Genomic DNA, 25,440 nt, shown 5'->3' on the forward strand with positions numbered 1-25,440 from the left:
GATAGAAAGAGAGAAAGAGAAAGAGAAAGAGAGAAAGAAAGAAAGAAAGAAAGAGAGTGAAAGAGAGAGAGAAAGAGAGAAAGAAAGGAAAGAAGCAAGGGAAAGAAAGAAAGGAAGAAAGAAAGAGAGAGAGAGAAAGGAATGAAGGGAGAGAACGAAAGAAAGAAAGAGAGAGAAAGGAAAGAAGGAAGGGAGAGAGAGAAAGAAAGAAAGAAAAGAAAGAAAGGGAAGGAAGAAAGAGAGAAAGAAAGAGGTAGGAAGGAAGGAAGGAAGGGAGGGAGCAAATAAATGTAAATGTATCTCAAATTCTCAAGGTCATAGACTGGAAGAATTAATGCCTATGTTACTCAAAGTGATCTACAGACTTAAAGAAATTTCTATCAAAATTCCAGTCATTTCTCACAGAAATAGAAAAAGCAAGTCTAAACTGTGTATAAAAACAAAAAAGATCTGTAAAGGCTCCCACAATAAAATGCTGACCAAAACAAAATGCTACAGGCATCACACTCACTAATTTCAAAGTACATTTTAAAGTGATTGTAATCAAACAGAATGACACCTAAATTCATTTCTTAGCACTGCCAAAAAGAACAAACAAACAAACAAAAGCAAGTAGAAAAAGAAACAGAATGGTGTTCACATAAAATAGACACAGAGCCCAATGAAACAAAACAGAAAGCCTAGAACTAAACCCACACATTTAGGGTCAACTGATTTTTGAACAATGTCTCCATGAACACATAATAGGATGAATACAGATTTCTCAATAGAGTGTTAGGAAAACTGGCAACCCTGGTACAAAAGAATAAAATGGGATCTGAGGCATCTTACATTCTAGAGTATTAAGAAAGATTAGGAAATGGGGCGCCGGTGGCTCATGCCTGTAATCCTAGCTATTCAGGAGGCTGAGATCTGAGGATCTTGGTTCAAAGCCAGCCCTGGCAGGAAAAGTCCGTGAGACTCTTATCTCCAATAAGAAAACCAGAAGTAGCCCTGTGGTTCAAGTGCTAGAGTGCTAGCCTTGAGCTGAAGAGCTCAGGGACAACACCCAGGCCCATAGTTCAAGCCCTATGACCGACAAAAACAGAAAAGGAAAGACTAGGAATTAGACAGGTAGGAGAGAGACTTACTCCCTTATTAAACTTTGGCTCCTTTAAGCATTACACTTCCTATGAGCAGAGCTGCCCAACACCTATTTCCCACCCTTCTGGTGTTTCATACAATTTCATATGAAAGCAGCTCCTTTCAAAAATGGAACTTATTCAATCTCAAAATTCTAATTTTAATCATAAGGCTTCTTCCATAGCAATGCTATTTGCATCTACTTAATTCACTGGCTGTATCGCAAAAGTTCCACTCTGTCGAGTGTGTGATCAGATGAGAGAAAACTCCACCAACCAGAGAAGAATTCACAAAAGGTCACTTAGAAAATTTGTACTAATTTTGAGCCTGCTGTGCCTTGACATTTGCTAGGACCACACGTTTAAGAACGAAACCTCACACTGAATCACAGGCAGAACCACAGAATTATGAAATAACTTCACACCTCACACAGAGTACAAATCAATGAAATTGTAACCCTAATTCTCCTTTCCCCCACACTCAGAAGACAGACCAGGGACCTTAGTTCTTCACTTCCTGCCCAGGATAGCCCAGTTTTTGATCATTTGTTGTTGTTTTTTTTATTCAAAAAGTAAATAGAAAAAAGGCAGGAATTTTATATTCAAAAAATAATGTGTTGTACTCATAAACTGACATGTTGAATTGAAACCCCTCTGACAACTGAAAATGATAATAAAAAAATAAGTAAAATTCACAAACAGTATACTTTATGGCATAAACAACTACTACAGGTTTTGGAAGTGCACAGATTGTAGAGATTGAGTCTTTTTACTAAACCACTTGGGAAAAAATCCTCTTCTCCGTGTCTGTTCCTCTGTGGCATGTACGTCTGCCACCTCTACCACCAGCACAGACAGCCAAGATGAACAAAAATAGGTAAAACTTTGGTGCCTCAGCACCAAACTGTGCTAATGATCACTGTGTTCTTCACTGTCACATGTCCACAGTAAATTCCTAAGAGGCCAACTTCACTTAACAATGTAGCTGAGGAAGCAGAAAAATATATTAATTTTTAAAAATCTTGAGATTGGGAGCAATGTCTTTTTAATAGTCTCCATGACCAAAAGAGAAGTAGAAAAAGCACTTGTGAATGTACGATGATTGTCTCAGGAAACAAATACTGTGTGATTGAGTTGCAAGCTGACGTAACCTGTTTTTTCATGGACCACCATCTTTACTTAAAAGAGTGACTGACAGATAAACTATGGCTATTCAGACTTGGATAATTAGCAGACATTCTCTCAAAATCAAATGAAGTAAGCCTGTTTCTACAAGGAAAACAACTTGTAGAATTCATGGCCAAACTTGATTTTTTAAAAATCAAGTTTTTAAGAAAAAAATTAGAATTTTTAGAAAACTTGGATTTGTCATCAAGAACTTGACAGCTTCTCAATGCCTGGAATTTTCTAATGGGTTCAACAGTCCTGTTATTAAATCTAATTGTGTCAGTGTCTGAAAGAGCTACACAACTTGGTGAATCAATATTCTCACTACAGAAAAATAAAATTGTTGAAGTTTTAAGTTAACAGAGTAGTTAAAACATAAACAAGAAATGAGAAAAATTTTGATAGAGAAATCAAAAGGCAATTAGCAAGCACAGAGTGGGATCTAAATATAAGAAAGAATCTATCATAAAAAGCCTGCTTCTATTTTGAAAATATATTTGGTTTCTTTCCTATCTTCTTCCTTCTTTTGGATAATTCCTTACCGATTTCTCATTTCTGAGAGATATCTGGGTGTTTCTTTAATCATTTATTAAATCAACATTTAACATCTACATCTGATAATCCCCAAGTCTGAATTCATTGTGGCTCTAAATTTCTGATGATCTTCATCTCAGTGAAACAGTCCTTTTCTCCTGTCATTTTTATAATCTTTTCTTTTTTTAATTTTGGCAAGTACTGATCTACAGGAATCTTGAGAGGCTAATTGAGGTTGCCTTCTTCCAGAGCAGGTTCCGCCTTGCTTCAGCTGAGAGCCAGGGGGCGCTAGACCTGGAACTGCCTTCAGGTTCCATTCACTTGTCTAGAGCTGAGTCCAATCGTAGTCTCCTGAAGGCATTGGCTTACTGCCTACTGCATCTTCTTATCAGATAGGGACAAATTTTTCTTTTAAATTTCCTTGAATTTTCCACAAACCTAATGCCACATAGAAGACTGCAATGTTAGGTCTATAACCTGAGTAAATATCATAATCAAAACAAACTTTATTTTCTTTTTGTCTCCCACTGTTGCATTAGGCTTTATTTAGCATGACTAACGTTTCTTTGAGCCTGGATAAAAAAACAATCTTGATTCAACAAGTAGAACATCCAATTCTGGATAGTAATTATAACTCTGGGCTTGACATAGCAGCGAATCTCCTCCTCTCTCAGCTTGATTCTGCTTCAGGCTGAAAAGCCCTCAGTGACATAGAGAGATGAGATACTTCTTCCTAATTCACTGCTACATGTTTTGATGTCCTGAGGGTCTAATCAAGAAGATGACAAGGAAGAAAGGAACAAGACATTCTTACATGAACAAAAACCCTCATGATCTGAGGGTAATTAATGAGTTTTCCAAAAGTTACCAGCACTATGAATCTTTTCCCTACAATGTCTCATCCAGGTTGGTGCAGTGACAGCCTGGATGATCACTTATAATTCATTACCAGTGGTATATAACAGCCTCTGTTTTCTGGAATCTTCTAGATGGAAGGCTCTAAGAGATGGATGATTCTTTCTACCAGGTGAATACATGTAGTACTTTTGGAACAATGAAACAGGCTTTGCAGTTACACACACACACACACACACACACACACACACACACACACACACACACACACACACACACACACACACACACACACACACACACACACACACACACACACACAATCCCTAGGCCAATCCATTCCCATGCCTGCCAACGGTCCAATTGCCTTCTAGGCCTACACCTTGAGAGTCAAACCCCATCCCCCACACACATCTCTCCAGGTGGCATAGAAGAACTCGGTAGACCTTAGAGGAGGAAGAAAATCTCTCCCTGTGTAGAGAAAGGAAATGAAACTTACTATTTTTTTCCAGAAGCATCCTCTCTACTAACTACGTTTACCCTCCTCATGTGTTTAAACTTTTGCTACCAACTCATGGAGCCAGTTGTCAGAATTTTCACCTGATTTGCTGATATCTATCATATTAATATTGTACTCAAAACTCAGGGGGAAGAATTTCAGCCCACCATCCTTCAAACTATACTTTAATGAGCTGTAAAATATACTAGTCTACCTACCTACCTAAAATATTCTAGCTTACTAGAATCACCAGCTGTATATTTAGTTTGCCAGGCATGAGGAAGCTGCCGATTTTAGTAAATTTAGGGTAAATGAAAGCATTCAGATTTCAACAACATCTGATGAAATGCTTAAACATGAGTCTGCAGTATTCTCTAGTCATAAGCTAGAGACCCTGAGCTGTGAAGAACTGTGCAGCCACACCCATAAATCAATGAGATTGCTGAACAGTAATAGTCATGTATGCTCTCGTGGGGGCCCAGCTTCTTCATTATGCCTTGTGCTTCACGTGCCATGTGGCTTGAGGATGTCTCAGCCCACTTTTACCTCATTTGGATGCACATGAGGCCATTTATTCCTCCAGATACACATTGTGTAATTATTTTCCGCTCTAGTAAATGAATAGCTTAATTAGCACCTTAATTTGATGTTAAAGGCTAAAAAATATAAGTATTACTAACATTCTTTTTGGGAAAATTATTCTAAATAAGCACACTTTGTGTCTAGTTTCTAAATATGCAAACTGTCCAATTTTCATACAAAAACGGAAAAAAGCAATAGCTACTAGGAGCTATTTTGGGGCAATTAGGAGGAATTCTCTTGTTTACATTAGAGGAGAAATAGTACAAAAGTAACTGAATACATGCCAGAATAATTAGCAGCTCTTGGCTCATTTAAATTATGTGCACATTGCCATTTTAATGCATTTTTTAAACAACTACTTGCAATCCTACTTTATCCTTGGAAGAAAATTAATAGCTTTCTACTAGGTATGACTAATAAAACCAGATTTGCTTCCTATTTTCTTGGAAAAGATAAATCTGTATAGCTTTATAGGCCTACTTTTAATAATAATTAAAAACATAAAATAATCATATTTTTGAATTTATACAATACTTGTGCATAAAGACTGGAGGCATTCTTTTATGTAAGATAATTCCTCTGTATAAATATCATGCTGTTTCTTTATGCTCCCTGTACAACGTGTTGATTCTAAGGATCATCTAATATTAATAATGAAAGGATTAAGGCTGTGATTTTCTTTTTACAGGAAAATGCCCAAGTGACTCCTACAAAACAAATTCAGGGCATGAATTTTACACTTTTTCCTCTCAATTTAAGGTCCCTGATGATTAGTCACAATATAGTGAATAGCAGAAAAAATATGTATAAGCGTGTTTCATATCCAAGGAGATTAAAAACAGGGAACAAAGACAAATATAATTATTTTTTTGTACATACCAATGCTGGAGCTTGAACTCAGGGCCTAGGTGATATCCCTGAGCTGTATTGTTCAAGGTGAACACTCTGCCACTTGAGCCACAGCCCCACTTCTGGCTTTTTCTGGTGATTAATTGGAGATAGGAGTCTTGTGAATTTCCTGCCTGGGCTGGCTTCAAACCCCAGATCTCAGCCTCCTGAGTAGCTAGGATTATAGGCAAGAGCCACTAGCTCAGGCTGGATATTATTTTTATTTTTGGAGATATAAATGCAGAAAATTTGATCATAAACATAGCAGACACTTTGGTCTGAAAGCTGTAATGTAGACCAGTGAAAGCCCTCCATTAAACTTCTACAACAGTTGGGCACTGGTGGCTCATACCAGTAATCTTAGCTACTCAGGAATTGGAGATCTGAGGAACATGGTTTGCAGCCAAACCTGGCACGATCCTCAATTAACCAGCAAAAATCCTGAAGTAGAGGTGTGGCTCAAGTAGCAGAGCACCAGTCTTCAATGGAAAAGCTAAGGGAAAGCACAAGGCCCTAAGTTCAAGCCCCACAACTGGCACAAAAACAAAAAGTTACAACATAAGTGCATATACAGTTCATCTGTGTCTCTTAATACACTTTCCTCAGTCTTCAGAAAATGTGAAAAAATAAACAAATGCATCCATCATTATCATGTGCCCAGTCTGCTCCAAACCTCAATTAGATGCCATGTGAGAGTACAAAGATACCAACAACAGACATCAAAGCTTCCAGTCTACTGAAAGAGGTGGTTGGTCCATAGGTAATTATGATATGAAGGAAATGAGTCAGAATTGGCTGAGAATCAAAAGTGCCAATAAAATTCACAGATGGGGGTAATTACTTCTTCAATAAGAGATTTCTGCAAGTCAAGCACCTCCATCCAACAAATAGCCAAATAAAGCCAGGGAAATAAGTGGGCTTCAAGAGGGGTTCTTTAAGGCTAAGGGAGCATTTGTTATAGTCAGTCAGAGTGCACAGACCATCTCAATTGAGTTGTAGAGCCTCTGTTTGCAGAAACCTTACAGAAAGAAAATAATCAGGACCTACCTACATCTAACAGAAGATAATGAGTCCGAAATAGAACAAAAGCAGAGACTCTGGTTGAGGAATCATTCCTCACATGCTATTTCACTTTGAGCCTCTTTAACTCTAGACTCAAGTCTTTAATAAGATATTTAGAATGAAAGGTCAGGCCTCACCCAATCTGGACTTAGAGAGGAAAGTGAACTGCTTTCCTAGGATAGGAGTTGGCCTATCCTCCAACATCTCTGTGGGCTGAGCCAGGATGAGGAACTAACATGTAAATTGAAACTAGGAGAGAGGAAACTATACTGCTAGATGGAACTATTTTCTGTCTTCCATTAGTCCCTTCATATCACTCCTTGCTTTGAAGGTAAAATGACTAATACAAATTAAACTATATTTTTAGAGGTTTGATCTATAATCCAGCTACAATTGTAGAGACCATATATGTCACCAAGGCCCTTGAAATTATGCATTGTACTTTAGTAATATTTTTAACATTGTACTTTAGTAATATTTTTGTTTAAAAAAGGAAGAAATTATATATTCATTTTAAGATATATATATGGTAATATTCAGATTATTTTATCATGTTCTTGATAATAAAATAACAGGTATAAAATATTCTCTCTAAAGGATGGCCAATAGACACATGAAGAAATGTTCAACATCCCTAGCCATAAAAGAAATGCAAATCAAAACAACATTGAGATATCACCTCACCCCAGTTAGAACGGCAAAAATCAAGAACTCTAACAACAACAGATGCTGGAGGGGATGTGGACAGAAAGGAACTTTACTTCATTGTTGGTGGGAATGTAAACTTGTTCAACCACTTTGGAAAGCAGTATGGAGGTTCCTCAAAAGACTTCACATAGAACTCCCCTATGACCCAGCAATCCCACTTTTGGGCATTTACCCAAATGTTTACAAACAAGATCACACTAAAGCTACCAGCACAACTATGTTTATTGCAGCATTATTTACCAGAGCTAAGATATGGAACCAACCCAGATGCCCCTCAGTAGATGAATGGATCAAGAAAATGTGGTATATATACACAATGGAATTCTATGCCTCCATCAGAAAGAATGACATTGCCCAATTTGTTAGGAAATGGAAAAACTTGGAAAAAATTATATTAAGTGAAGTAAGCCAGGCCCAAAGAAACATAGGTCCCATGGTTTCCCTTATTTGTAATATCTAGTATATGTAGGAGTCAAGCGGAAAAGGTCAGATAATGTGATGTCAGGAAAATGAACGCTTAGATATTATTTTAATGTTTTTTTCTTTCATGCATGTGTTTCTAACGCATTTATAAGATTATCTCTTTGTTGCTTTGTATGTCCCTCCCCCACAGTATAACCCCTGCTTTCACTATATTTGATGTCAGTATAACTTGTAGAGGAGATGGGGAAAAACCAGTTGTTTAAGGATACAGGTGGACTGGTTGCAACAATGAGAAATACAAGTTGTCAGGTCCAAAACGAGCTTTACAATGTCGGTGCGGGGGGGGGGGGGGGGGGGGAGGGAGGGGGGAAGGGGGGAAAGGAGAAGGATTGGGATTGGGGGGGAGGGGGGAGGCTGGGAAGGGATGTGAAGGGTAAACAAAGGAGGAGGCTGTAATGCTTGGTAAGAAATGTACTCATTATCCTGCCCATGTAATTGTAACTCCTCTGTACAGTATGTTCACAAATAAAATAAAATTAAATTTAAAAAAAAAGAAAATAAAGGAAAACAAGATCTTTGAATTAAAAAAAATTCTCTCTAAAACTAATAAATTTTGTAAAAGTATAAATATTTGATTATATATATATTTTCTTTTGGGGGGGGGGGGTCTGGTCATGGGGCCTGAACTCTGGGCCTGGGCGCTGTCCCTCAGCTCTTCAGCTCAAGGCTAGCGCTCTACCACTGGAGCCACAGCACCACTTCTGGCTTTTTTCTTTTTTGCTTATGTGGTGCTGAGGAATCAAACCCAGGGCCTCGAGCATGCAAGGCAAGTGCTCTACCACTGAGCCACCTTCCCAGCCCCTTGATTATATATTTTTAAATAGCTCTTCTAGCACATGTGGCTACTGGCTTGTGAGCTAATTTAATTTGATGTGTGAAAATTAATCAGCATTCTAACTTTGATCCATGAATGCAATTTCATTGATTTCAGTGGAATATTTCTTCAAGGACCAAGGAGAGAATCATTACATAATTACTAATGCAGGTACTATATTTATTACAAAAAGCCACCTCATTTTTCATACTAAAATTCTGAAATTTAAAAGTTCATCACTATATTCTACTGGCCTGTTAATTCCACCTGTAGATGTAAAACCCATCATGAAATTGCTAAGATAACAGAATAAAATTTGTTTGAATTGGTGATAATAAACACTTCTGAATATTTTAGCATTAAGACTGATATGAATTTATGTACATTTTACATTTTGTTCCATCCTTCAAGACGATGGTTTTAGAAAGTTTTTGTAAGTTCCTCTCCAAAATTAATTGCTCTCCAAAATTCATTCCACCACTTACATCAGCAATAAGAAAATAGGCAATGAAACTTCCAAGAAAATTAAGCCAATATATAAAGCTCTTTTTAAATAAGACATCAGTTACAATTATTTGAGCAAAGAGCAAAAAAAAAGAAAAAACCAACCATGATTTCATAGAATCTATTTAATTATTTTCCAAAGTAAAGAACTACAAGTCTGTTGTTTTTTTTTTTTGACGGTCATGGGGCCTAAACTCTGGGCCTAGGCGCTTTCCCTCAGCTCTTCAGCTCAAGGATAACACTCTACCACTTGAGCCACAGAGCCTCTTCTGGCCTTTTCTGCTTATGTGGTGCTGAGGAATCAAACCCAGCGATTCATACATGCAAGGCAAGCACTCTACCCCTCAGCCACTTTCCCAGCCCCTGATATTTCTTTTTAAACATACACCTGATAAAGCACCTAGAACTATGCCAATGAGAATCAGAAGTGTTTTAGATTGTTGTGCTCTGTGTGTGTGTGTGTGTGTGTGTGTGTGTGTGCGCGCCTCATGCTCTCAATTGGCTTTTGTGCTCAAAGATAGTACTCTATCCCTTGAGACACATCTCCATTTCCTGTTTGCTATTAAAATCAGCAATTGGGTATAGTTTATCTGTAAAGGAGATGGCTATTTTGGCACCAGCAACAGTGTTATTAAACAAATGATACCATGAACACAACCTCCAGGAACTAAAAGACCCTGGAGTCTGCTTTCAGCCCATTTTTTTTTTCCTGTTAAAAGCATCTATTCCTTTTGAAAAACTAACTCAGAATGAGTCATGGAATACAGTATAAACATAAAACTCTTAAGAAATAAGTTGGGCATTGGTGGCTCACACCTGTAATCCTAACTATACAGGAGGCTGAGATCTAAGAGTCATAGTTCAAAGACAGCTGGGGCAGAAAAGTCTGTGAGACTGTTATCTCCAACTAACCAGCAAAAAGACAGAATTACAGCTGTGGTTCAAGTGGAAGAGTGCAAGCCTTGAGTGAGAAAAATAAGGGGCAGTACCCAGACCCTGAGTTCAAGCCCTAGGACAAAACAACATGGTGCTTAGCTTTGTGACTCCTGGGCATGAGGCAAGGAACATGGAACAGAGGATATGGCTGCTCCATCTCTTAAAATCAGTTTCAAAGGATACAATGAAGCCTAATGGAAGAGTAAATGTGGCAGAAAAAGCCCAGATCTGTGCTAACATTTCTTTACCATTAACTCTGCTCCCCCACTCCAATTCATTCCAAGCCACTGCTTATTAAATACCTCATTTCACCCAAGTGCTGTCATTTTAGAATTTGTTGCATTGAGATACATTGAAATGACATCAGCTCTCCTCCATTCCCAGGATCAGATGAAACTTCCAGGATGTAAGAAGCTATTCCATGTAGCTGAGAAAGCTTCCATTACAGTGTACTGACACTGACATCCTTGCAGGGGAAGATGCAACTGAACAATTCCCTACATGAAATCAAGGCTAAAGCAGGTCATAAGAGTCTCCAAAGCTCTGCTGTGTATTGTATCACAACACTGACATCTGTTGGCTACAAGTGTACTTGAATCCTCCTTGTCAGGTCCTATGCCTTCTTTTCTGCATCTGAAGAACAGCTCCTTTTAAATTACATCATGCCCTTTCTTTTTTAATAGACTGGAAACCCATGTTCACAGTTACTCATGTGAGCCCTAACTTCTCTTGTGAAATGAGATTTTATGTCATTTTCATTCTTTTGTGAACCAAAAAACACACACACCCTTTATGCAACAGCTCCAGTAAACAGGCACAAGCTACACAAATAAGGACCGCCACTGTACTGATAAGTTAGAAACATAAATCATGAGGAAGATAATGCAAACATGTTTGGGGATCCACACCTGCCCCTGGCCAAAAGCCTCCTGCCTTTTACACTGCTAACTACTCTCTCTTCCATGATTCACCTGTAATCCTCCTTCACCAAACATTCTTCTCTTCCCTGTAATCCTGTACTCCTCTTTTTCCTCTGTTTACTAATATGGGATCCACAGAGTCCCTATACAGCCTTCTGGAAGCCTTTTAGCATTTAGCATCTAAGCATAAGATTCAATTTCCTGCAGCATATAGCAAACCAAATCCTTCAGTCTTGATCTTGTATCTTCTCTCTTTGTTGATATCTTTTTTTAATAGCCATAAAGAATTGCTTCCAAGGTAGGCACACTAGTGTTCATACCTGTAATCCTAACTATTCAGGAGGCTGAGAACTGGAGGATCAAGGTCTGAAACCAGTACACAGAAAATTCCAAAAGACTCCATATCTAACTAACAAAATGCCAGTGGTAGAAGTGTGGCTCACATGGTAGAGTCACCTGAGCTCTTAAGTGGTAGCTGCAGCTGTGAACAAGAGAGCTAAGCAAGAACGTGAGGTCTTGAGTTCAAGCCCCAATACCTGCCCACAAAGAAGAGCCAAACAGTGCATGTTCTTACTTACTTTTGAAGTATAAAATAAAAATGATGATGATGATTCACTAATGTGAAAGAGGGGACCATCACGAAGAAAAGGGGAAAGCAGGGGATGATGAGAACTGAAGAGAATCAAAGGGAAATGTGTGTGTGTGTGTGTGTGTGTGTGTGTGTGTGTGTGTGTGTGTGTGTGTGTGTGTGTGTGGGTACATTCCATGAAGACAGCATAATGAAAATCAAACACTATTTGTAAAAGGTGGAAGAGGGGAAGCAAGAGATGAGAATATGGCAGAGGAAGCAAATTCATTCTAAGTGTATGATATGCATTATGAAATATCACAAGGAAGCCCCTCATACTACAAATGTATGCTCATTCAAAAAGAAAAATTTTTAAAGGAAATTGATTTTTGAGCAAGAAATAAGCAGCTACTATATAACTTTCATTAATAAAGATGCATAATAACTGGGAATGCAGCTCAGTGGTAGAATGTGTGTCTGGCCAGCCCAAGACCCTCGGTTCCACATCCATCACTATAGTCATAAAAGGAGTTTCCAGTTTAGGAAACAATGAATAATGATGATGAGTTAATGTCTATTGGATTAGTGCCTGGTGTATGGTAAGTGCTACACAAGCATCTTATTTAATTCTAACAACAATCCTATAAGATGGTTTATCTTCTGACTGTTCTAAATTGTATCCACTTCTTCTCTGAGAAGAGCTCATCCCTGAGGAAGGGATTGGACTTGAACCTGAAAGACTCTCTGCCAAGACACAAGAAGTTTGGTGAGAATGCCAGAATACAGCTGAAGACCAGCTGCAGAGAAGACCCTCCTGTCTTCATAAAGTATCTGCTGGGAACGGACAAAGAAAGCCCAGTCCTGACATATCATATCAGCCCTGTTGCCCACCGGCTCTATGCTCTCTGCTCTCCACAGCCGGGACCTAAGTGCAGCCATTTGTATGCGTTGCCTTGTCCACAGGAAGGTTGTACATCCGATATTCCTGGGATGCTGCCACTCAGGCCAGAGTCCAAGTTAACTCTCCTCAAAGAGACACGACCAAGCTCCCTAGTCAATTTGTCAAAGCGTTCAGGCATGCCTCGCCCTGCTTTAGGAAAATTATTTTCCATTTATGTGCTGCACATTATTACTTTGTGTGCAGGCATCATCTATATTGTGTTGCACAGAAAAAAATTGATTACTCATGAGTGACAGAGTAATTGGCACTACCCTGGTTTTTCCAGCTATTTTTATGCGTTATAATTACTAGCTTCAGTACACCAGACAGAATTTAATGTTCTTGAAAATTAATATTATCAGAGGACTTGATACAAAAGAATGTAATGTTCTTAAATTAAAAACTTGTCATACACTGGTAGAGTCTCACATTGTTGGGTGTTTATCAACATTTTTGTTTAAGTCATTTCAAACTCCTTTATCAAGTTGTTGAGCCTGTAGCCTGGGCTAATGCAGAAAAAACTGAGTTGCACTGAGTTTACAAGATAGAGGGTGCACCAGTAATATGACATGTTTCATGCTGGGTTGGAGGCCTAGAATCATCTGCCTACTCACCTGTATTGAAAGCTGTGAATTCCTTGAAAGTAACCAAAAAAGTTATTTACATGTGACTCCAATAAGTGCTTGATATGCTAAGGCTGCATGGAATACATTAAATAAATAGAATGATATACAACCACAGTGATGTCTAAGAATTTACTAGAAGAAACTCCATCCTCTCTGCATTGTGACCTTCACAGTCTGTTCTTGATCCAGGAGAGAGACCCTACCAGGATAGAAATATGATATAGAGCTGGATCCGGCTCACAAACTAATGTCACACTACCCATAGTGACAGGACCAAGGGAGGAAATCTTTATTATGCTCTGACTGTTTACAGATGGTCCTCCCTTAAAATGGCTTTGTCACATTCTCCTCCAATGCTTATTACCTGATGAACTTTGTTTTCTCTTCTTTACTGTATTTAATGTTCAAGTTGACTAGTATCCTTCTTTCCTCCTTTCTCTCTTTAACAGCACAAGAATATTCAAATGTCAAGAATATTCTAATGTCACCCATCTGGATGGGGCTTTTCTGCTCTGCCTCAGTCTTCTGCTCCCTATTGCTCATACCCTGAACCTCCCAAGCCTCATGACTGGCAGGTCTCAGTGGCTATGAATGTGACATTCCTCGTTATCTGTTCCTCTTTTGTCTTCATCTTACCTCATCTTTCCTTCTAACCTCTCAGTCATTTTCTTATCCTTGGTAGTTGTCAATGTATGAAACCACAATGCAGTTGAATAAAAATTTCAAATGTGCATTCCCAAAGCAGAATTAGTAGATTTTTTTTTTAAATCTTTATTTCCTCCTTAAAATTTTATTTACTTTTAACGGTAGTTAAATTTACCTGTATTCATGAAGCTTTTGAATTCTCTTCCCATTAGTTAACCAAAGTCCCTTAATAGAAAGTTAGTTCCTGTGCCCATTATAGACGTGAATTTTTTTTTTTGCCAGTCCTGGGGCTTGAATTCAGGGCCTGGGCTCTGTCTCTGAACCTCTCTGTGCTCAGGGCTAGTGCTCTACCACTTGAGTCACAGCACCACTTCCAGCTTTTTCTGATTATGTGGGACTGAGGAATTGAACCCAGGGCTTCATGCATGCTAGGCAAGCACTCTACCACTAAGCCATATTCCCAGACCTATAGATGTGAATCTTTAAAAACCATAGAAGTTGTACGACTATTAGCACTAGGAAAACTAAATTTAGAAAAGATAGCTAGAATTAATCTTAACTTTGGAGTCAAATTTTAATATTTCTGACAATTAGGTTAATAGGTTAACATAATTAAATTGATTATATTTGTAAACTATACATCAGTTTCGAAATTAAAATGATAATCTGAAGACTCAGTCAAGTCATAAATTTACCTAGGAAGAGCCATTACTTCATATTATATATAAAAGTTAACTGAACAGGGGTTTCAGACTTAAAATTAAGAACTAAAATTCTTAGGAAAATAATCTTTGTGATCTTGGACTAGATATGACATGAAAAAAAACTAGTTACAAAAGGAAAACATAAACAAATTGGACATCGTCAATATTAGAAAACTTTATGCTTTAGAGAACACCATCAAGAAAGTGAAAAGACAACTTAGAGATGGGGAGGAGCATTTGCAAATCTATGTCCGATAATGAGCTAGCATCCAAAACATGTAAAGAATCCTGACAACACAACCCTATCAAAAGCAGACAATAGCTATTTCTCCAAAGACTATATATATTCAAGTGAGTAAGCACCTGAATGAATGGGTAAACAAAGCATGGCATATTCATAGAATGGAATTGTATTCAACTTAAAAAAGCAAGTGATTCATTCCCATAGCATGGATGAACCTTGAAACTACGTGCTAAATGAAAGAAACTAGACAGAAAACATGATATATTATATGGTTCCATTTATATAAAATGTCCAGAATAGGCAAATCCACAGAGACAGAAAATAGATTAGTGGTTGTTGAAGATGGAGAAATAAGGAATGGGAATTGACTGCTAATGGGATTTACTTCTTTTTCAGAATGATTAAAATTTTATGAGATCAGGGCTGGGAAGGTGGCTCAGTGGTAGAGCGCTTGCCATGCATGCATGAGGCTCTGTGTTTGATTCCTCAGCACCACGTAAGCAGAAAAAGCCAGAAGTGGTGCTGTGGCTCAAGTGGTAGAGCACTAGCCTTGAGCTGAAGAGCTGAGGGACAGTGCCCAGGCCCAGAATTCAAGCTCCATGACTGGCAGGAAAAAAAATGTATGGGGATCATAAAGTGGTGAAAGCCCTACAACTCTGTGAATATACTAAGAACAAATAAATTGCAAACTTTAAAAAGAGTGAGCATTATGGCTACAGAAATTACATCTTCATATGGATTCACTGCTTTCTGTGGTTTTTGACAAAAAAAAAAAAAAAAAAAGCATTGGGCTCTGATAGTTGAAGAAGTTTCCAGAGATGAGAGGGGGAATCCAGCTCCAGGTTATTCCCAGAGCATCAGATTATTCATCCTTGGCCTTCCCTCATTTTTTCCCCTCTTTAATTTAGAAAGTCAGCAGTGCCTTGATGCTACTTTAGGTAAATGAGCTTCTCTGGACCCCAGTTTTCTACGGCTTTCCCCAAAGGGCATCATAACCTAGAGAGCAAGCACACACTCTGAACTCAGCAAATCTACTATTTGAATCCCAGCTCTTGCAATGGGGACACTTATCTACCCTAATGGACCTCATTATCCCCACTATAGAGGAGTAATTACACCCACCTCATAGATTATACACAATACAACAATCTTCATGGCACTTTTTGGTACCCCTAGTAGGAAATAAGGGCTGAAGATATGGCTTAAATGGTACAGCACCAGTCTGTGAGCAAAAGTGTGAGGCTCTGAGTTCAAGTCCTGACCCCAGGAAAACAAATCCCTACCAGAGAATAAGTACAGTATAATTGCAGCTATTATTATCAAAGGCCTTTTCCATTTCTGAAATTCTGAGATGTGTAGTAGAATTTTCATTCCAGTAGTACAGTGCTACTGTACTGTTAAATTATAAAAACAGTAATGACTACAATAGCTGAAGCTGACATGATATAGAGCTTAAAAGCACTAGAAAACATTGAAGGACTCCTTTAGTCTTTCTGCACACTTCCCATTACAACTGTGTGTAGTTGCATACTTTTTCTACCTTCTACCAAGTTCCCTGATTTCTTAGATAAAAATAAGGTGTCCAGTAAGGTTTGGTGCAGTAATTCAGTTGTTCTAGAATATACAAGTTCTTTTTTTAAAAAATCTGGCCACATTCTGGGTCATGACTTTCTGATCATACTTAAGGTTACTGTGATAACACATGATTGACAGATACGCACATGTAAGTCCAGGACAAGAAGCAACAGCCATAGTAGCAAGTGCTGTACTCATTGCTCTTATGTTCTGAATCAAAGGAAAGACACTTTGCTGATGGCATCAGGTTTTCTTTTTCCCAACTAATTCTGATGCCCATATCCTTGTGATACTAGTTCTTAGATCACCAAGAAAACATTATTGGCATCATTTTCAAAATGACAAAATTACAGGGATGTCTCCACTGTCTATTTTGGCAGACTGACTTCTAGTTCTCAAGGTGTCTTCCTTTATCTTCAAGTAGTAATTTATCTAAAAGTTAATCACCAACATTAGTTCCCCCATGGAGCTAGTTGGATGAAAGTTGAAAGTGAAAAAGGAAAATCATCTCACCCTTCTGTGAACCTACTAATTTTCTTAGAAAACAGAGAAACAGAATAAAACTAAAGAGTCTCAGTGATAATAACAATCAACCCCTATAAGAAAACTCCCTTAGACCTAGTTGTAAGATAGAGGCCTCATTTTATTTTTTTTAATGAATACATGCCACACTAATAAACAGTATCTTGTGATTAAATGTAGGGCCAGTCAAATCTCTCTAAGCCCATGAATATACCATCAAATTTTAAAAGGTGTCTGGGTGCTGTGGCATATGCTTGTAAACTGGTCCTCCAGAGGCTAAATCAGGAGGATTGAAGAGTTTGGTTGAGCCCAGCATGGGCTACATAGTAATTTCCAAGTTGCCTGAACTACACAGTTAAGACCTTGTCTCAAAAAAGAGGGGGAAGGAAGAGTAGATACACATTTCAGATAATTGCTCTAAAATTTATTAGAGTTTCTTTTGAAAGCTTGTCCTTCATCTGTAAAGGTGCCCGTGGGAAAATAACAACTAGTGAGTACAAACAAATGAACACATTATGTTGAATCATAATCTCAAATAAATGAAAATAACACAATTCCACAAATTACTCCATAGTTCCAGTAAATCATACAGACCTCATCAAAACAGTGGAAATGCACAATGGCATTTAGAATAACATTACTCCATCTTAATCTTGTTTTGCCATCTGTGAGGCTCTACAATTAATGCGTCCTACTGTGACTTTACTACTTTGTCAAACATAGGCCCCCCAAGCTTTGCAAAATGACACTTAATGTATAAAGTGATTCAGAAAAGAGACACAAAACATTCCAGAAAATATTTGGTGACATATTATTATATATTTAAAAATATAATAGGTGACCTATTATAAAACCTAAACATTTCTATGCCTTTTTTTAATGGATGAGAGTAGACTTCAGAGCCAAATGAGCTGAATTTTGCTAAGATTTGTGCCTTCAGGCAATGTAACTTCTCTGTGCCTTTGTTTGTCATCAGTAAAATGGGGATAAAAATGCTACCTACCTCATGGGTTTGCAAGGAGGGTTAAATTACTTGATACATTTAAAACAGTTAAAATAGTCTGGCACATAGTAATAGTATGCAGGAGTCAGTTAATATTTCTGTTGTACTAGAAGTGAGGGCTGCAGTCAAATGACATTTTAGCAAGACCAATACAAGTGAGTCCATTAGATTAGTACTTCCTGATGCTTGGGCCCAAAGACACAATCTAATCAATCACTTAGGCCATGTATTAACTAGATTTTTCAAGGTACTTTTAGCCTCTAAACATCCAAGATATGGACAAGAGCATGCTCTGGATCTGCAAATATTAGTTAACTAAGAGATACCCTCAGGAGACCACACATGGAGTATGATACAGTAGAGTCTACCTATCCTGACATTTAGAAAATATTGTTGATAACTGAGAAATCACTTCAAAGTCCAGGATTGCAGAATCATTAACACTTTTTCCCCATATGATTCTTGGTGTGAGTATGTTGATCTACCACTGCATGTTTTCTCTTTTTTTAATTTTTTATTTGCTCTATACAATAAGGACTTTATTGGGTCTTCCTTTTCTGTGAGAATGTATTTTTTACACACTCATCCAAATCAGTACAGAGCTAGCAAACCATAGTTGCCAACATTTTCACCTCTAATATAGGGGCACTGGCATATATTTGGTAAATTTAGAATATGAATGAATAGCTGGGTGCTGGTGGCTCATGCCTGTAAACCTAGGTACTCAGGAGGCTGAGATCTGAGAAATGAGGTTAGAAGCCAGCCCAGGCAAGAAAGATTTCCATGAGATTTATCTCCAATTAACCAGCAAAAAGCTGAAAGTGGCACTATGGCTCAAGTGGTAGCGTACCAGCCTTGAGTGAAGAAGCCAAGCAAGAGCCCTGAGTTCAAACCCCCAGACACACACACACACACACACACACACACACACACACACACACACACACACACAATGAATAGCCAGGCGCTGGTGGCTCACACCTGTAATCCTAACTACTCAGGAGGAGGCTGAGACCTGATGATCGCAGTTCAAAGCCAGTCCGGGCAGAAAAGTCCATGAGACTCTTATCTCCAATTAACTACCAGAAAACTGGAAGTGGCACTGTGGCTCAAGTGGTAGAGAGTTAGCCTTGAGCTGAAGAGCTCAGGGACAGTTACCAGGCCCAGAGTTCAAGCCCCACAACCGCCCCCCCAAAAAATTAATTAATTTAAATGTTTTTAAAGAATGAATAATACTTCAAAAGTCAAAAATTAGGATCAATTATCATTTACTTTGTATCTCCTGCTTAAAACTGAAGAATCAAACCAAGCATAAGATAAAATTAGATTGTCCCCAAGCCCTTTCTGACTTCCCCAAAAGCTACTGGAGGAGAAACTAAGAACTCCTTCATTGCATCAGTACATCATTTTACTGGGGTGCTAGGAAGGAGAGCTGTAACTCTCCTACAGGAGAGTTAGAATCTAGAGCCTCTGGAGCTTGCTGGGAATGAGGCTCAGTTTTTTCAAGCCTCATTCAAGACCAGCAGAATCTGAATATGTGTGGTAACAAGATCCCATGTCATCCATACGCGTTAAAGTTTGAGAAGCACCTGTCCAACCTAAAGTTCTAAGAAGTTAGTGTGGGGGAGAATCAGATGCCTTCCACTGGGACAATCCTCAGCCCTAGGAGAGCCACACTCCCCAGCCCCATCCTGAGCAAGCACAGGAAGGGAAGAGACCCTGGCATAACAGTGGGGGAAGGGATGGAGCCACACACAGTATGGTAAGGCCTAAGCCGTGAACTTAAAAGGTAAATAAACAAAACAAACTGACAGTGGAGGAGAGCCCATAGATGTCACTAAGGACACCATTAAGGCAGTTCGTTTTTACAGGGTTAAGAATGGGTACTAGGTATCATTCATTCTGAGAGGGATTGAAGAATGTGGTGTTGTCTCTGAATCAGATGGCAGCTGAGGCAAACCCTTGGTATTGCTCCCTGAGGGCAGGGTGGGTGGGTCCCCTCACGTGGCAGCCAGAGTTCTGTAATTCCCACGTGACGCCTACTGTAGCGGGCAACCCCTTAAGTCACCCATGAACAGCTCTCCAAGGTCCTTGCTTATCTGGCCCCATCTGGTATCTCCGTGAGTGTGTGCATATCCTCACCACATTTGCAACCTATCCACATCGTGAAAGCAGCCTTCACTAAAGATCTAACTATGCAGATAACTATGATGATAACTATGCAGAAATAATTCAATATTTTGCAGATTCAGAAATGTCTGATGGTGTACCCATTTGTGAAGGTTTTTTTTTTTTTTCTAGTTTCTGGTCTTACCAGTGCAACCATTCCACCAGAGGCAATCAATAGTCAACATTCTCCAAGAGTTCACAGACCAGCAAACCTAGATAAACATCCATAAAAAAGCAAAAACCCAACAAACTGCAGTCTCCTGCACTGGGCTGCAAAGGCACACCAGCAGAGAGAGGCCCCTGGGCTGAAAACTGTGGTTGAAACAATTATGCTTTTGCCCTTGATACAATTACTGAAAGTATTTTCTGCTTTACAATATCATACACAGAAAACATTTTTTCATGTCTCACCCATGGCTTGAGGCAGTTTTTGTGGGTGTTGCTTTTTGTTTTTTTTATTCATTCTGCATCAGAAGGAAATTGATTAATGTGAATGTTTTAGCTGTGGTTGTTGTTTGTGTATAAACTTTTGTTAAAACAAGTACGGCAGAAGAAATGACCTTTATGTAGACACCTATTAAGGCCCTAAAAGGCCTGGCTACATTCATCTGGGCTGCGTACACATAACCAGGACACACAATAAGCCGATCAGCAGCTGCAGGGGTTGAATTGAATTCTTCAACAATAGAAAAGTTTTTCAGACCCAAATACCAGCAATCAAAGAGAATTTTTGCAGATAATCCGAGAGAAAGAAAATAAAAAAAAAAACCTGCTAGCCAACTCTGCACTTAGTTAGCATAAGGTTGCCATCTGAAACTTGTCAGCTTAAGAGCCGTCTGTATCGCCATTCTTTAGCCCAACTGCAGTATTCAAAACTGTTTCCCCCAAATAATCCCAGATGGCAAGCCACAAAATTTCAATTCATTTTAAAAAGCTTTCTTTGCTGTTATTATGTGATTGAAAGTGCAAAAGCAAGTTGCCATTCTCAGGGCACTATTTGCATTGGCTATTATCTCCTAAAATCCCCTTTAAACAGCTACATTGTCAGCCTATAGGCCTCATTTAGAACTACAAAAAGGCCCAGATTAATTCGATCAAAGAAAGAGCCAAGTACAAAATGCACTTTTCAAACTGTATCAGAGTAGGTTCGCTTTACGGATTGCTTCTAAGCAAGAACTGGGGATGGGGGGAGGGGGCGGGGTGGTGGGGGAGGGGGGCAGAGGCCTGAAATAAAGGTTAGTTACCAAGTAAAATAACTCCCTTTAGCTCCCAATTGGATTTATCTGAGCAGCTACAAGGCAAAAGAATCTCCAATTAAAAATTCTGGGAGGGAAATATATTTAAATATAAATGCCGAAACAGACACCCACACATTGCAGCCACACCGCAGGGGTCACCTGTTTCTGTAAAAGGCAGTCTGCAAGTCACATACACTGAATTAAGGCAAACTACACCCATACAAATTTACATCTGACTTTTTTTTTCACCCTATCCCAAATGTTTGACTGCTACCTCCAGAAAAAAAATAATAAAGTGCTGGGAAACAGCGACGACAGCATTTCTTTCCCTAATTAAAAACAACAACAAGAAGAAGAAGGTCCAGAAGCAGGTGAATTCCGGAGAGAGAGCAAACAAGCAGTTAGCCTGAGCTATCTATCCACTAGTCTCAAGGTTTGTCGGTTTCAATCTCACCTGGAGCTCTGGAGGTGGGGTGAGCCAGGCTGGAGTCTGGGTTTCTTTAGGGATGCTCCATGGGTTTTCTAGGCAGATCTAGCAGCGTTGTCCCCACTGAAGAAGGCCTAGAGGTGCGCTGTGGCTGGCAGGCTCCCCTGCTCTCAGCCCAGAGCCAGAGCCGTTCTTTTCAGCAGCCGCTTTGTGCACTGAGAACATTTTTCTGAGGAGGGAAGGGCTGCACAAAGGTAGGCCGGCCGGCCGTGTGCAATGCCATTGCCTCTTGAGGGACCCAGCAGGGCCAGGAGCGCAGAAAACACTGCAGCTGTAGCAAACGGGAATCATCTACAGCAGGGCAGCCAGAGACAGTTCTAGTCGGTTGTTTAGGATCAGTCTTTTGCTCCAGGAAAGATGAAGCTCAAAGAACCAGGCTGTCAGTTGCTCAGAGTTACCCTGGAAACAAAAGACAGCTCGAATCACGTGGTATACTAACTTTTGTTGTTGTTGTTGTTGTTTTTAAGTCGTGCTTGGCAGGGCACCAGTGTGCTATAATCCTAGCTACTCAGGAGGCTGAGATCTGAGGATCACAGTTCGAAGTTAGCCCAGGTAGGAAAGTCTATGAGACCCTTATCTCCAATTGGCCACCAAACAGCTGAAAGTAGAGCTGTGGCTCAAGTGGTAGAGCCTTGAGGAACAAAGCTCATGGTCAGAGTCCAAGCCAAGGAAGAAAAAGGAAGGAAGGAAGGAAGGAAGGAAGGAAGGAAGGAAGGAAGGAAGGAAGGAAGGAAGGAAGGAAGGAAGGGAGGGAGGGAGGGAAGGAGGGAGGGAGGGAGGAAGGAAGGGAGGAAGGAAGGGAGGGAGGGAGGAAGGAAGGGAGGGAGGGAAAGAAGGGAGGGAAAGAAGGGAGGGAAGGAAAGGGAGGAAGGAAAAGGTCATGCCTACCTAGAGGCTAAGATAGAAGTACAGGCCCCACTCCAGACATACCATTTGAGAAGCACTGTCCTGGAGAATGTACCAGAGGTGTACATGTACACACCATGCACATTAGCACACCTGACCAAGGCAATGACAAGCACTGTCAATTTAACAATTGAGTTTAATAGAGGTCAGGTACCATGTTCAGCTAGAATTTGAAGTGTTTTCCTATGCTCAAAAGCCTCAAAACCACCATGCATAGGTCACACCTGTAATTCTAGCTGCTTGGGAGGGTAAAATCTGAGGATTCCTTAGTGTTCTAGGTCCCCTGGGGCAGGAAAGTCCATGAGACTCTTATCTCCAATTAACCATCAAAAAGGTGCAAGTGGAGCTGTGGCTCAAATGGTAGAGTGCTAGCCTTGAGTGAAAAAGCTAAGGGACATGGGCGAGTTCAAGCCCCAGGATAGGCATGCGCACGTGTACATGTGCGCTCTCTCTCTCTCTCTCTCTCTCTCTCTCTCTCTCTCTCTCTCTCTCTCTCTCTCTCTCACACACACACACACACACACACACACACACAGAAAAAAAAGGATTCAAAGCCACAGTACTTATATGAACCATACTTTTATGTTTTCACCATAATAAAACCAAAATCTTCCAATTTAAAATTGAATTTGAAATGAAAAAAATCAATGGTTCAAATAAGCCACAAATTTCTCTTACATCTGGAACAAAATCCAGAACAACACATTGATAAAGATGCATTGTATTTACAAACTGACATGTTAACTCAAAATCCCTTTGTACAAATTAAGGAGAATAAAAAATAAAACATAAATATAATAAATTTAAAAATTAAAAAAATCTATTAGTAGTTCTATCGCTTGTATGGCTTCATTAAGTGACCACAGATTTAAGGACCGTCTGTCTCACCCTCCACCTTTCTCATGTCAAGTCCTTGTCCTCATGGCCCAAGAGGGCTACTAGAGCTTTAACTATTGCATCTATATCCCAGGCAGCAGAATGGAGCAAAAGGAAAAGCTAGGGGTGCTTTGCACAAAAATCATATACACTTCCGTGTACCCTCTCATTGTCTAGTTGTTACATGCTGATGCATATGGAAAGGGAAACGGCCAATGTCTTTTAGCCTGAAGCAACAGACTGCCACCTAAGTACTGAGATAAACTTAAGTACTGAGAGAAGGGGGGTGGGTAAATACTGGCAGATGATCAGCAGACTCACATACCCTAAAATTATACCTGCTATTATTCAACCCTAAGATGAAGAACTTGTTTTGTGTAATAATTTCTAGATATTGCTGGAGCACACAGATTCAGCTTTCTCTTGAAAAACAAGAATTCACTTTTTTTAAAATCAGATTTTAAAAGGGAAAAGGGAAAGAAAATGCCTTTCACTATGCATCTTCTATGCTAGACACTATGCCTTTGAATCTGTCAACTATTGATGGTTTGATGCAAGGTATGATGGAAAGTGTAACTTTCCCAAATTGGAAGGGAATCTGTGTCCATGCAATAAAAAGATAACTTACTAGGGCTGGGAAGGTGGCTCAGTGGTAGAGCGCTTGCCTTGCATGCATGAGGCCCTGGGTTTGATTCCTCAGTACCACATAAGCAAAAAAGAAAAAAGCCGGAAGTGGCGCTGTGGCTCAAGTGGTAGAGCACTAGCCTTGAGCTGAAGAGCTGAGGGACAGTGCCCAGACCAGAGTTCAGGCCCCATGACCGGACCCAAAAAATAAATAAATAAATAAATAAATAAGATAACTTACTAGTAAATTACCGTGAGGAGGATAAGGAGAAAGGTCTATCCCACAGGGGTCCTGGGCTGCTAGAGCTGATAACTCTGGCCTGGATGGCTTAAACAACAGATGTATTGCTCACATTTCTGGAGTCTGGAAGTGGAAGGTCAGCACTCTGGAGATCTAATCCATGTTTCTTCCTGTTTTCAGATAACCCCAGTTTCACTAGATTCTCACATGGAAGAAAAACAGGGGAAGGGAAGAGGAACAAGCTCATTTTGTGTCTCTTCTTCCCCACCCCCCCACCCCCCCCACCCCCCCACCCCCCACCCCCCCACCCCCCACCCCCCACCCCCACCCCCCACCCCCCCCCCCCCCCGCGCAACTCCCTCCGCCCCCCCCCCTCCAGCCCAAGGGCTTGAACTCTGGGCCTGAGCACTGTCCCTGAGCTTTTTGGCTCAAGGCTAGCACTCTACCACTTGAACCACAGTGCCATTTCTGTTTTTTTTCTGAGTAGTTTACTGGAGATGAGAGTCTCATGGACTTTTCTGCCCAGGCTGGCTTTGAACCATGATCCTTACATCTTAGCCTCTTGAGTAGCTAGAATTATAACACCCAGATTTTTTTTAAAAAACACACTTCATTGCTTTTCTTTGTGTAACTCTGGTCAAGACTTTAAATGGGTTTTCTGGGTTCCCCTGGTCTTCTGGAAGAACCAATGCACACAGTGTTTTTGGTCACTAGGGGTGGGCTTTTCAGTAACACAGAGGAGGAAGCTGTATTCAGGCCCCAGCTAGCTCCCTGTACATCTTCTCAAAGACATCATAGTTGATGAACTTTACAACTTTGGTGCTGCCCGGGGGAGGGGGGGGGGAGAAAAAAGGGAGGGATCGGGGATGGGGGGGATAGGAAGGGATGGGAAGGGGAAACAAAGGAGGAGGCAACAATGTTTGTAAGAAATGTACTCGTTAAAAAAAAAAAAAAGAAAAAGACATGTACTCGTTATCTTGCCCATGTAATTGTAACCCC

The 25,440-nt window shown here is 39.8% G+C and overlaps 1 protein-coding gene across 4 annotated transcripts in view; it reads right to left on the bottom strand.

The window, feature by feature from the left end:
* Positions 1–25,440, bottom strand: part of Znf800 (zinc finger protein 800) — a 171,581-nt gene that overhangs the window by 104,402 nt on the left and 41,739 nt on the right. For 3 of the 4 annotated variants that reach the window (XM_069996691.1, XM_069996690.1, XM_069996695.1), the window contains exons 3-4: positions 24,442–24,636; positions 21,762–22,193 (exon numbers count right to left, since the gene is read on the bottom strand). The gene's annotated coding sequence lies outside the window, so the exon portion shown is untranslated. The remainder of the gene's footprint in view (positions 1–21,761; positions 22,194–24,441; positions 24,637–25,440) is intronic. The other variant, XM_069996692.1, reaches the window with a different exon arrangement.

The sequence above is a fragment of the Dipodomys merriami genome, unplaced genomic scaffold (genome assembly GCF_024711535.1).
Source record: "Dipodomys merriami isolate MVZ:Mamm:240054 unplaced genomic scaffold, mDipMer1.0.p SCAF_5, whole genome shotgun sequence".
NCBI lineage: Eukaryota > Metazoa > Chordata > Mammalia > Rodentia > Heteromyidae > Dipodomys > Dipodomys merriami.